At 45.5% G+C, this 13,079-nt stretch overlaps 1 protein-coding gene across 2 annotated transcripts in view; it reads right to left on the bottom strand.

Moving 5' to 3' along the window:
* LOC135908347 (metabotropic glutamate receptor-like) overlaps window positions 1–9,019 on the bottom strand; it is a 348,987-nt gene extending 339,968 nt beyond the window's left edge. For both annotated transcript variants that reach the window (XM_070539030.1, XM_070539033.1), the window contains exon 1: window positions 8,956–9,019. The gene's annotated coding sequence lies outside the window, so the exon portion shown is untranslated. The remainder of the gene's footprint in view (window positions 1–8,955) is intronic.
* Between the last annotated feature and the right edge of the window lie 4,060 nt (window positions 9,020–13,079).

Below are 13,079 nucleotides of genomic sequence, written 5' to 3'. Positions count from 1 at the left end.
TGCGGCTTGTACTGTGGCTTGTCCTGCTCTTTGCGCAGTGGTCTGCTGAGCCCGATGTTGCCTGGTTGCAGCCGCGCGCGTAGCTCTACGATCCGCTTATTCAGCAACGGTTCGTACCTTGCGAGGAGGCGCCATAACGTGTACCGAAGAGTAAGCACAGATATACAGACTACGTGGCACACATGTCATATCCATTGACCCCTTGCACGATACATTGCTGTTGTTGTTGATGATGATGATAACGATGGTTTATTGGCTACCCGTTCGAAATGGGGTGTTGACAAATAGTCATCTCGCCTGCTTGAGTTAACCAGGTCCAGCTACATGCAGCATGCAACTGCTATATGTATTTGCTACATGTAGGGACAACTGGTTGAATATAACGAAAGTGCAATGCAAAGTTTATGCGATGAACGCTACGCGGCGAACATGTCACACCGGGTGTCAAATGGCACGATACGATGCTGCTGATGATGATGCTGCTGATGATGATGATTTACCGGCATTCCCTTTGAAATGGGATGTTGACAAACAGACACCTACCCTGCTTGAATTAATTAGATATGTCATACATGTCTGCATTACATCAATATTCATACATCTCCATAATCGTCTTTTTCTTCCTAAAGACTTCTCCATTTACCTTGTACCGCTAACTATTCATCTGCTACATGGCATGCCACCTGGTGTAATAATATGCAACTGCAATTCAATTCGCCCACGTATAGACGCTACGCGGCGCGCAATTCACATCGCAAGGCAAGTGGCACGTTACAATGATGATGATGATGATGATTTAGCATCTTTTTTGAAACGCGGCGCTGACATAGTCACGCCGCCAGCTTGATTTGAAAAGTGACACGACACGATGCTAATGATGGTGGGGATGATTTATTGTCATCCCCTTTGAAACGCGGCGGTGGCATAGTCACCTAGCCAGCTTGATTTAATCAGGTGCGCAATATATATTTTTTCTAGCATTCTTGCACATATCTCACTAAACTTCTTTTTCTTCCTCTAACCTTCTTTAAACTTTTAACTGGCAAGATAAGAAAGCACTAAAAATTTTATTGTGTTATTTTTCCTTCGTATTGTTCAGATACATACCAAATGAAATATTAAGCGGTTTCTATGAAAACTAAGTCAGATGCAGCGCATCAAAAATATTGTTGACCAGTTGGCTAAAGGTAAATGTATGGCGTAATACTTCTGTTTAGTACTTGCTTTAAGAAGGTCAATTTGTATTCTTGAGACGCACCTCTATGAATGGAAAAAAGGCTTTATTAAAGAAAGGTAAAAAAATTTCGCTTTGGCGAGAATATGTCCACGTTCGCTAAGAAGAGACCGACAAGGCCTTAGAGTTTCGTCACCAAAACATCTGCTGCTGCTCGCGGTCGACATTTTTGTGAAAACCCCTGTTGAGCACGTACTTAAAGTAAATTGAAAGGAGCATACTAATAATTGGTTTTGTTTAGTGTTTGCAGATGTTTTTTTAAGGTCAACAACATTGTTGAGCTGCCACTTAAAAGGGCAACTTTCTCATACCACTACATGTGCACCTGCTCCATGGCGTTCTACCTAATGTTATAATATGCAACTTCACAGCAAAGTGTCGGCTACGTGGCGCGCATGTCACATCGCACGTCTCCTCACGCGGTAGGACGCGTTTATAGAGCACTTTCGCGCTGGATGCTAGGAAGCGCTAGCGTGGCTCAGTAGTAAAGTAGCTGAATCCCGCGCCGCGGGTCCGGGCTCGATCCCGGCGGGAGCTGGGTATTTTTATTCTCATTCTTGGCGATAGTTTTATTTATTTCAACACCCTAAAGGCCCAATGCGGGCATTACATAGGGGGGGGATTCATCAAAGAAAACTTATAAATATACAACACATGTTATAAATGGCTGAAGACAGAAGTAAACGAGTTAAGAATAAATGTACAAGTTATTAAGAAAAAAAATGCCTAGGAACAGGAACTGGAAAATTGCACATGTAGCAAATTCCAAAAAAAAAGAAAAAGAAGAAAAAAGCACCTTCAGAAGTTCCAAAACATGGCATCTAACATTTCACGCAACGATGCGGCCGGCACGCACAAAAAAAAGAAAAAAAAGAAAGGAAAAAACACCGATGCACATCATTTTACGTTGGAATTTTCTAAGTATGGCCAAAGAGCTGTCTGAAATGATGATGTTTCAGCGATATCCGCAATGCTAGAAGGAAGCGAATTCCACTCTTCGATAGCCAGGACCAAAGGTGAGTATTTGAATCGTTCTGTTCGAGCGAAAATGGGTTTGATCTTCTTCATATGATCGACACGAGCCGATGTGTGCGGCGCCGGGAGAAGATGTGAACTTGCAAATGGTGTGTTATTGTGGTAGAGAGTGTGGAAAAAGGATAATCGGCTGAATTTTCTGCGCATGACCAGAGGCGGGAGATGGAGCGATATTTTCAGTGATGTTACACTTTGATACCGAGAGTAACGGGAAAGGATGAATCGTGCAGCCTTGTTTTGTATAGCTTCTAACATGTTAATAAGATAGGTATAATGAGGCTTACAGATCACTGAGGCGTATTCTATCACAGGCCTGATTAGCATGTTGAATGCGTGAAGTTTTGTATCCTGGTTGGCTTGGAGTAGTCGGTGTTTAAGAAGACCAAGTTTTTTTGAGGCTTTGGTAGTAATCATTTCTATATGAGTGCTCCAGGATAAATTAGAGGTAAGATTTACGCCTAGATATTTTACCGACGCTGCAGTTTCTATGATAGTATTATTAACAGTGTAGGCATTAGGACTTGTGTTAGCAGCGGAAGTAAACTTGACATGTTTAGTTTTGTCTGCGTTAACAACCATTTGCCACCTGGCGCACCAATGAGTTAGTTCATCAAGGTCAGTCTGGAGAGCAATGATGTCGCAAGGGCTTGATATTGGTCGGTAAATTACGCAGTCGTCTGCAAATAGCCGTATTGTTGATGTTATGTTCGACGTGATGTCATTAATATATATTAAGAAAAGCAGTGGACCCAGCACCGAACCCTGGGGTACTCCTGAAGCAACGCCTGTACGTCTTGATAAGAAGCTTCCTAACTTAACTGACTGAAAGCGGTTTGTTAGAAATGCGTTGATCCACTGCGTAGTACGTTGGTACAGCTGCAGGTTGCGTATCTTTATCATCAAGCGGTTATGAGGCACGCGGTCAAAGGCGTTAGAGAAATCAATAAACACGCAGTCAATGTAGAAGGAAGAATCGATTGCTTGATGAAGGTCCGTTATTAACTCAAATAACTGCGTCTGACACGATAAATGTTTGCGGAAGCCATGTTGGTTGTTATGAAGCAAGTTGTTCTGGTTAATATGAGTCATAATGTTAGTGTATAATATGTGTTCGAGTACCTTGCAACATATCGATGTTAGTGAAATTGGCCTGTAATTATTAGGAACGGATCTGTCACCAGATTTAAATACCGGCATTACATAAGCGGATCTCCAATCTTCTGGCACACATGTCGTATCGAGTGACTGTCGGAAAATGAGAGATAGCAGGAAAGCTGTGTGTTGGCAGGTAATCTTTAAGAGTTTCGCGTTGATACCATCGGGTCCTGGGCTAGTGTGGTGAGGTAGGCGTTCGATTGCACGAGCCACGCCAAGCGCAGATATGTGAATGGGTGAAAACGGAATCTGTATATCGGCCTCAGGAAGCAACAGTTGCTACGGGCACGTGCGGCGGAGGCGGTGGAAGCGGCGGCGATGGACATCATCGCCAACCAAAACGGCTATTGGAATGAGCCCACAACAGGCTACGTTGTAAAAGTCAATGCCGGCGTTTCACGTGTCAAAACCAATGTATTGTTATGAGGCGTGCCGTAGTGGGTGGGCTCCGGATGAATTTAGTCACCTGGGGTCCTTTAAGGTGCGCCCACTTCAGGGTACATGGGTGCTTTTGCAAGCCTCACAAATATAAGGGACTGAAAAGCGTGAGAGGGAGAAGAGGGGAAAGAAAGAGAGGGAGAAGTCTTTAGTGGAAAGTAGAGGAGTTGGCGTGGATGCAGATACGGTGATTGCTATTGCAGATGTAGAGTGAAGAGAGTGAATCCTATGAAAGTATTCCCTCACTGCGAACGTTAAACACTAGGTAGCCTGAAACTTGTACAACAATTCTGCGCTGGCATTTGATTTACGCGCTCACGGTAGCTGCTGCTTTCAACGTGAGAGGCCACCATAGACGTCCTTCTTGCTTACCTTTAAAAGAACCTTCGCATTGCAGTCTCATTAAAAAAGCCACCAATTCTCTGCTAACGGATGCACAGCGCCGAACAAGATCGGCGTCCGGAGCACATTCCCAGAAATGACAGGAACGCCCCTACAGGTGACGCTCTACAATTACCGTCTCTCCTTCGCAGCCTATGCAGCGAGGGTGCATTCACTGAGGGACATGCGCCAAATGATCTCGCGCGCCCGCTCTTTAGCGCATGCGCGGTGACGAGTTAATATAGCTTTCGTCGAATTCCGGACGTGCGTATGTCGAGGCAAGACTTGCGCACGCTCGCTGCGAGCTGCAAATGTCGCACTGTTGAAACGTCCCACTGTTGATTTATTCGAGAGGGTAACGTCATGCATTGTGAGCTGCTTCACCTGCGTCCTGTGGTCGGAATCGAGTCGAGCGGAGCACGCGCCCGCTTAGATGAATGGCACGAGCGCGAAGAATAGCCCGCCCGGAAATAGCTATCCGCACGTTGTCGCCATCGAAACACGCGAAGTTCACAATAGCGTACACCCCACGCGCGTCAAACTAGAAACGCTGACATTTGGAAAGCACGATGGCGTTTTATGCCACGTGGTTCTCCTACTATTGCTTCTCTTTTAGTTGGCTTTTCGAAGCTGCAAGGGCACTAAGTTTGAATGTTCAACAGCGTACATTTCGGCCTAAAACTTCACCTTTGATACCAGCAGTGAAGTCAGATAATTCATTGTTACTTCTTCGTTCTTACACGTATATGGCTGCATATAACTGATTATACAACTTCCTAGGTGACATTTTGCTGCACCTTGTGTGAGTCTATTAACGAGGCATATATATCTGAGGTGGAACTTGTTAAATCGCGTGTTGAAAAAAAAAAGAGAACGAAAAAGAAGAGAATATATCTTTTTTCACTTGCCAAGGTGTTGGGTCCTTGGCCATGAAAAGCAGTGCATCGCAATGCAGTGAGCGCACTAGTATGAGTGATCAGTATTGACTGCAAAGCACCGCGTGCCTCATTTATGAATTGGGGAGAAACAAGCCTGTCTACATTTGATATCCACGGGCCTGCAACGTCTCGTGAAGGACTCACCGTTGCGTCACTACATTTCCTACTGGTTTATTAGTGAAATATTTTATTTTTCTTTCATTATTACCCAATTATGGCTTTAATCAAGCAAAACGGTGCAGTCGTGGCCCGGTATACTGCGACAATTTATTTTCATTGAAAACAAACAAACAAACAAACAAGAACGCATATATCTTCAATAGCGCGAAGCGTATTCTTTATATCTATGATAGAAAGGTATGCTTCGCATAAGAACTTTATTCAGGGATGCACTATTGTTAGTGCAAACATTTCAGACTCTTTATTATCCTCCATTCTCTCTCTCTCTCTCTCTCCCCCTCTCTCAACCCTTATTTCTATAATGGCGTAGGCTCTCCACTCAGCTTCTGCTATTTAATGAATAAAGTGGCGTCTTTTCTTTTATTTTTATCTGTAATGGGTCGTGATGAAAGGCCGAAGGGATGGCTTCCGCTCCCTTCCCATAAAATCCGCAATTAGAACCTAATCTTAATGGCTCAAGAGCCTCATTGTTCCGTTTTCAGTTAACTGTAGTTCTGTCGCACCTTTGGCCTTTTTTTTTTGGCACACGTGAGAAGGCTACTCGAAAGAAACCTTAGTTGTAGCGCTTTTATTTCCCATTTTCGCATGGTCTAGAAGACGCTTGCAAGGTTCCTAGTTAATTTGAGGGGCTCCCCAATGAGGCCACGGGGCCTTCCTGTCTGCTAAGGTAGTGCCCTCTGAATAAAAACGTGAAGATTGGGATTAACCTCACTATAATTATTTAACTTGTCTTAGGTATTGTCATCCAAGAATGTGCAAAAGTCCCAGGAGTCCCGAATGCAAATTGCCCTTCACACAAATTCACCATCCTATCTTTCAGTCTTGCCGCTTCCTTGCAATTCTTTCACCTTAGCACTGGTAACCAGAAACAGGTTTGTTCTAGGAATTCGGGCCTACAGCTCAGCGCAGCTAATTTCATTTTTCAAGGCGGAAAGAACTGCCTTCTTAACGTGGCTGCGGTGGGCAGCATCGATGAAAACTTCAACTCCGTCAGCGCGCCAACTGGTCACTTTTTCGAGTTAATTCCCACCATGGCGCAATCAAGATAGTAATAAAAAAATATAAAAAATGAGTACATTCATGTGTTTAACGCGCACTCACCATCGTAAATTAGAAAACGGGACGTGCGTCTGGTTAACCTCCCTGCCTTTTCTCTCACTCTCACCATAGGAAAGCCACCTCATTGTCCAGAATGATAAATGCGATCTCCCCTGGAATTGCAAGTAAGTCCCGAGTCTGACGAAAGTTGCGAATGCTATTTTACTTAGCTGTAGAGAACCTTCCGCGGCAACTCCAAGCGCGGTCGCATGACGAAGAGTGTGTTTGCGAAGCAGTCAATGACAGAGAAGAGGGCGGCTGAACTCGCAGCCAACGCCGAGCCTATCGGGAGCTCAAGTGCACCGCAGGATCTAACTGTTCCAATACATCTGCAGGCGCCGCGTTCCTGCTGCTACTGCATCCTTCGTACGAGAGGTCTGGCTGCGGCCTGGCCACCTTTCCTTCCCGACGGCGACTCCTCCACGTAAGGTGTATGCAAACCTTCTAGCCTGCGAGATGAGCTAGCACGAAGCTATCGCAAACTCTCCGGAGGGTCATTTCCGGCGCACTCCCGGCTGCCCCGCATATCGCTTGCCTATGCGGTACAGCAGAACGCTCTGGTGGGACTGGCAGCAGCGAGCAGTGCCGGCCTCCGGCTCCAACTTTTTTCGTCCCTCCACGTTCGGGGAAGTGTCGCTTTCAGCCGCGTCTCCCTTTCGGCCCTTGTTTGCTCAACGGTTCCCGGAGAGCGCGCCATTCCAGCAGCCCGGTGTGGACTGAAATCACTCGACCCGCTTCTGCCGCTGCCTCTATTACTACTGTTTGCTGTCGCTGCTGCTGCTGCTGCGTGCCAAAGGCTCCGAGAGGCTCAGCGAATGGCGAGCCTCGTTTCAGGGTTTGCAACAGTGCGCTGGCGCACCGGACAGGCAGGCGCTACTCGTATGCCAACTTAATCAAGGCATTCCTTTCCGTCTCCATGGCTCTACTCGACACGTATACGTATTAAAGGTAAAGTGCCGTTTCGGCATAGGGCTTCCAGGCCAGCATCGGCCTGTTTGTCAGGGGCCAAATACCTCAAATGCGTAGCGCAGTAATCTGGCTGCATGATAAACTTGAGAAGAGTTAGCTGCTGGGCTAGTTGATGATCTTGCATACTAAAAGGATTTTGCACCGAAATCGCGCCCGTGGTGTCGTCGTCTTGTGTGTGTTGTTTTCGCGCAAAATCTTTTTAGTATGCATGATAAACCATTGCTTCAAACTGAGACGTTGCTTCCATTTTAAGAACAAAGCACAAAAAAGTATTTACAGTAATAATCACGGGCGGTCGCGTTGGCAGGGGCAGGAATGTGCTCTCCGCGTAGCTGAAGTACTCTTTATCTTGGTGCACCTAATAACACGTTAGCAACTACCGTCAATGCTGTGGCACTTCGAGGAAAACGGCAACCTATTTTTGCTGCACTTGGGTTTTTAGTCCTGTGACGTAGATTTTCACGTTCTGTTCATATTTGTCCAGGATGAACACGCGTGAGCACCAACGCACAATAAATTATCGCGAGCGCGGTAACACTGAAAGTTGGCTTCTCCGTAAAAAGTATATTATTGAGGAGAAGCCTTCTTGCACTATCCAGATTCTCCTACAGGTTTGTAATACTAGGGTGCTCTGTAAATGATGGAATGTATACCCATCAGAATGAATGAAGCATGGCACCCATAATGATTTACAAGAGACACGAAACCCTCTGACACGTGGGCGGCTTGGCTCGATCGTAGCTGTTATTGGCCTTTTCTTCATTTATCAGAACATTCTAAATCCTAAGTTGGCCAACGAGCTCAATATTGACTTTCAACAGAGATGTGACTCCTTTCCGTGAAACAGTGGGGCGTAAATAAATATCCGGAAAAGACTACTGGCTGTAATTAAAATGTAAATATTTCTTTACGACATTAAGACAAAGTCTGCTTCGGCGAGTTCATCCCGTTTTGTGTGAGTGTACGTGCGTGTGTGAATGTGTGTGTGTGTGTGTGTGCGCGCACTTGCTCGTGTGTTTGTGTGAGAAAAACACAGGGCATTGTGCACTTATGTGGAATGGAATGGTAAACGTATAAGAACGTAACCAGGGGACTTAGCTACATTGGATTCTTAGGCATGACTGCGTGGCGTTTTTTGTGACAGAAATACGTAGTGTAGTATTACATTAGTTATTTATCTAACAACGACAAAGGACCGGCCTTAATCACATTATGAATCGAATAACTGGGGTTAGCCTGCAGTCGAACAAGCATTTCATGTGGCAGAAAGAAATTTTCCGCCGTGCAGCACTCACATATGAAACGATAAAGAATAGACCTACCATAAAGCCATATGAAATATTCGCCAATGCTCAGCTCGATATAGTTATCTTTGTAACAGAGTAAGGTTTATTTATCTCTTCATTCAAAAGGAGTCATGTTGAGTGCATCTGAACTTAGGAGAATTCAGCAATGTGGTTAACCAACAGTATTTTCAAACTTAGACTAATGACTAGTGTGTAAAGAATGCAATGAAAGCAGACTTACAGGAACTGCGAAAGTGGGTCACCGAATCAACAGACAAGACATCAGGGCAGCTTAAAAGTTGAATCTGGAAAAGGAAAAAACGGGAAAGGGAAATAAAAAATATTTTAAACGGTGAATAGTCAAACAAAGCTGCCCGTGCAGAGATGATAATGAGAAATAACTCCGGTACGCTTAGGTTCAGAAACTGATCTCCCGAATCTTGTCTACTAGAAATGTGCATGTCACTCTGTCACGTTAGCATTCGCACCATTCACCCGCAGTGGTGGCGCAGTGGCTTTGGTGATTGCACTGCTGAGGCCCGTGACGCGGGATCGAATCCCAGTCGCGGAGGCCGCATTTAAATTTCGCCAAAATTGACAAAAAAAAAGGAACGCCCATGTATTCGGTGCACGTTAGGAACCCCAGATTAACAAAATTAATACGGAGTCCCCCACTACGGCGAGCTCCATATCAGATAATGGTTTTAGCACGTAAAACCAAAAAATTAATTTTTTTCACACCATTCAAAGCAGGCGGCAACATTCCATTGGTATTTCACGCGATATTTTTTCGCCAAGCCTTTCTTAATGAATGCGTGGCAAACTAGGTGAAACAAGAATGGGATTTGTCATGATTGTGCAGTTGAATATCGCAAAGATGGATGCTGGCCTTGAGGTTTATACCAAGTGGACATATCTTGATTCCCATTCCTTGAATACCGCATTTACAATGTATGGATAATTTCTTTTTATTTATATAAGTGAATGTAAGGTGAAATGCTTATGGACAGTCCATTAACGCACAGTTTCTGACGTCTGCAACTGCTTCAAATTTTGCGAAACAAATTTATTCCTCTGGCTCAATTTTGCAGCGATACCTAAGAAAAGTTTATTATAACACATTCTTATTAGATGTGAACTCGCAATTGAGACGCTAAACCTAACTGCATTGCTATATTCTTGAGCTTTCTGATCACAGAGGCATATATATAAATGATATACGAAAGGAAGGGAGGTTACCCGAAGATAGATATCTAGTTTGCTACCTTGCACTAGGAACGACGTAAGGGGCGACAGAAAGATAACGAAGCAAAGCACGTGCAGATAAGGAGAGTAAGATAAAAAAAAACACGCAAAAAGAAAGAGGAAACGTCCCAGCCGTTCATCTTGGACTTTGACCGGAGGGACTTCGCTAGCGTTTTCGTCGGCTTCCGGTGCGAAGATGTATCAGCGGGCACTCCTTGATCGTCTGCTCAGAAAGTGGATGGTGATCGACACGCGCCAACGCCGTTACGAGCGACCGTCTCTGGTTGCTGCCGCGAAGACGATAACAGAGTACATATTCGCCGATTTCTTCGCTGCAGCATCTGGGACAGGCAGCACCGTCAGCCATCCCGATGTGGTAAACAATGGTAAACATGGTAAACGATGTGGTAAACAAATTCATTAGTAATAGATATTCCAAGCCAGAGTCGGCAGGGAACAGTTGTCTCGATTCGGGATGGTCCGGATGGAATTCCGGAGCAGTGAGACATTTCTATTACAGGCAAGCTATGAGTGAAACGTTGAAGTAATTGTGAAATCTCGAATTAGTTTCACACACACACACACACACGCACACGCACACACACGTACACACACACGCACACGCACACGCACACGCGCACACACGTACACACACACACACACACACGCGCGCGCGCACACACGTACACACACACACACACACACGCACACACACACGCACGCACACGCACGCATGTACCAACGTAGAGATAGGAGAATGAAGGAAAAGCACGAGAAGGTGGGAGAATGTTCGCCAACGCCATTCTGGTTTGACTCTTATCAATAGGTAGTACTAGCTGTTATGCGTACAATTCAGAGCTATCGTTTAAGAGATATCGTTTAAGCGACAAAAGGAGCCATGAGCAGTGCCGCCACCGGTGACATCTTGCGAGGTACTGCTCAATCATACCGCATGGTCTCTTAAAGCATACCGCGGCTGCGTATTCTTATTTCCTGGCTATTGTATCGCAGCGACGCTAACATTATCAGACAGCACTGTTCCCCATTAGGTTTTAACAGCAGAGAACAAACTTTTGTAGGGTAGAAGAAGAGAAGAGAAGAAATAAAGAAGAATGGTTTCAAAGCACATTCTGATTTGAAAAGATCGTCTGCAGATATCGCTATCAATTCTGTTTATATCCCGCTGTTACGCTAGAACCCATATTTCCCACTTCGAACTATATAATCACTCACTGTGGAGCTGTGAAAATGAAGCACACTAACGGGATCTACGATGTGATAGCGATAAATTCGCCCCCAAAAGAGAACTACTAAAGAAAATAAATTACAGGGTTCTACGTGCCAAAACCATTTTCTGATTATGAGGCACGCCGTAGTGGGGGAATGCGGAAATTTGGACCACCTGCGGTTCTTTAACGTGCACCTAAATCTAAGCACACGGGTCTTTTCGCCCCACCAAAATGCGGCCGCCGCGGCCGGGATTCGATCCCGCGGACTCGTGCTCAGCAGCCCAACACCATAGCCACTAAGCAACCACGGCGGGTTGGAATTACTAAAATAAACAAGAAATAGTCTACAAGCGAGAGCAACGCTTCTCATCCAGTGAATACTGCTGGCAAAAGCGAAAGAGGTGCCTTTTATGTAGGACTCCGTACGAAGGTAACGAAGCACAAGCGAAGACGACAGCAAGAATTGAATGCCACAGGCCGCACCTGCTTTCGAATGCCCTGCTCGCTGAAAGGATGCTCCGGCCTATCACTGTGCTCCCCGCTGTCGTGAAAGCAAGCTCGTTTTCGTCAGCGGCCGTCCCAATCCGAAACACAGAGTCGCGCGGCATAGCCCGCTCCACTGGGGCCATTCTTTCGTCGTCTTCGCATGGAGTTGCTGAGGTGAATCAGTGATGGCCAGATGTTTGCCCCGATACTATCGTGGAGATAAAGTATTAGCAAAGGAGGGAAGAAATATATTATACGGAAGGCGAGGACCTAGTGCCGTGCGACTGTATCTCATCGACCTGCAATTCGTGCGAGGACGTCTGCGAGAAAGTCACTGGGAGAGTGCAGGGAGCCGGCAGTGCGGTGGGAAGATGCTGCCAGCTGCGCGATATAGCGAGTCTTCGTTCCAACTAAAGCCCTTCTCCGCATTGAAGCACGTAAGAACACTTAGGAACGGTCAGATTGGTGCAAGAATGCTGTATCTGCTTCCTGCGGCAAGTGTATGAGAGATGAAGTTGCTGGTGATGAATAGAAGAATAAAAAAAAAAGCGAGCTGTGAGATAGAACATTTGTTAATTTACTGCCGCGTTTAGTCGAACTCGCTGTGCGCTTTCAGTGACGCGCAAATATTTGAAACAGTGAGACGCGTCGTTGACAGTGAAAGTGGGGAGGTGGTAATCAATCCAGAAATATGAAAAAAAAAGCATCGCTGCACAAGATTACAAGTGTACTACTTGACGGAGGCAGCTTAGCGCGAATTACACAAGCCTGTGCTTATGTTGTGCTGGATTATATACTTCATATTCGTCTAAATTGCATGTCGATGCCTTGCCCAGGAACTGATCAGCTCCCATTGCGCTGTTGTACAGACGTCAGAGAGAGAAATAATTACATAATACGAACTAATGAAGGGAAGAAAGTTAACTAGGAAACTGTCTGGTTGGCTACCCTAGACGGAGAAAGGAGGAAGAGGGAAGGCGCGAGTTTGTTAGGGAGCCTTCTCAGGCTCTCTAACAAACTCGCGCACATAGTAACCGTCACTTAATAAACGGCACTTCGTGCAGCCGTTATAAAGGGGAGTTCTTTGTTTTGGCATTTTGTGCGCGCAGATAAAGGCCAGTCGTCCAATTGGGATAATGCGTATAAGACTGACTACATCTGCGCGTCAAACAGATGATAATGGGAGAATTTCACTGCTGTCATTATGCTCATACAGAAAAAATTCCTCTGTCTCATAGTTTTGTCCCAATGCGCGCCTGTGTTAGCACTTGTCTTACCACAGCAGCGGCAACTTCTGCTAAGCTAGTGCAGTGGCCGGACACAGAGCATGCGACATGTACGCGAACTGGTGCATACAGAATGCAGGAATCCTGTGCTTGACCAAGTGTCATTCGTTGAGTGGGCC

Source organism: Dermacentor albipictus, chromosome 5 (assembly GCF_038994185.2).
Source record: "Dermacentor albipictus isolate Rhodes 1998 colony chromosome 5, USDA_Dalb.pri_finalv2, whole genome shotgun sequence".
Lineage (NCBI taxonomy): Eukaryota > Metazoa > Arthropoda > Arachnida > Ixodida > Ixodidae > Dermacentor > Dermacentor albipictus.
The sequence above is the reverse complement of the archived record's forward strand: the minus strand, read 5'-3'. Positions and strand labels throughout refer to the sequence as shown.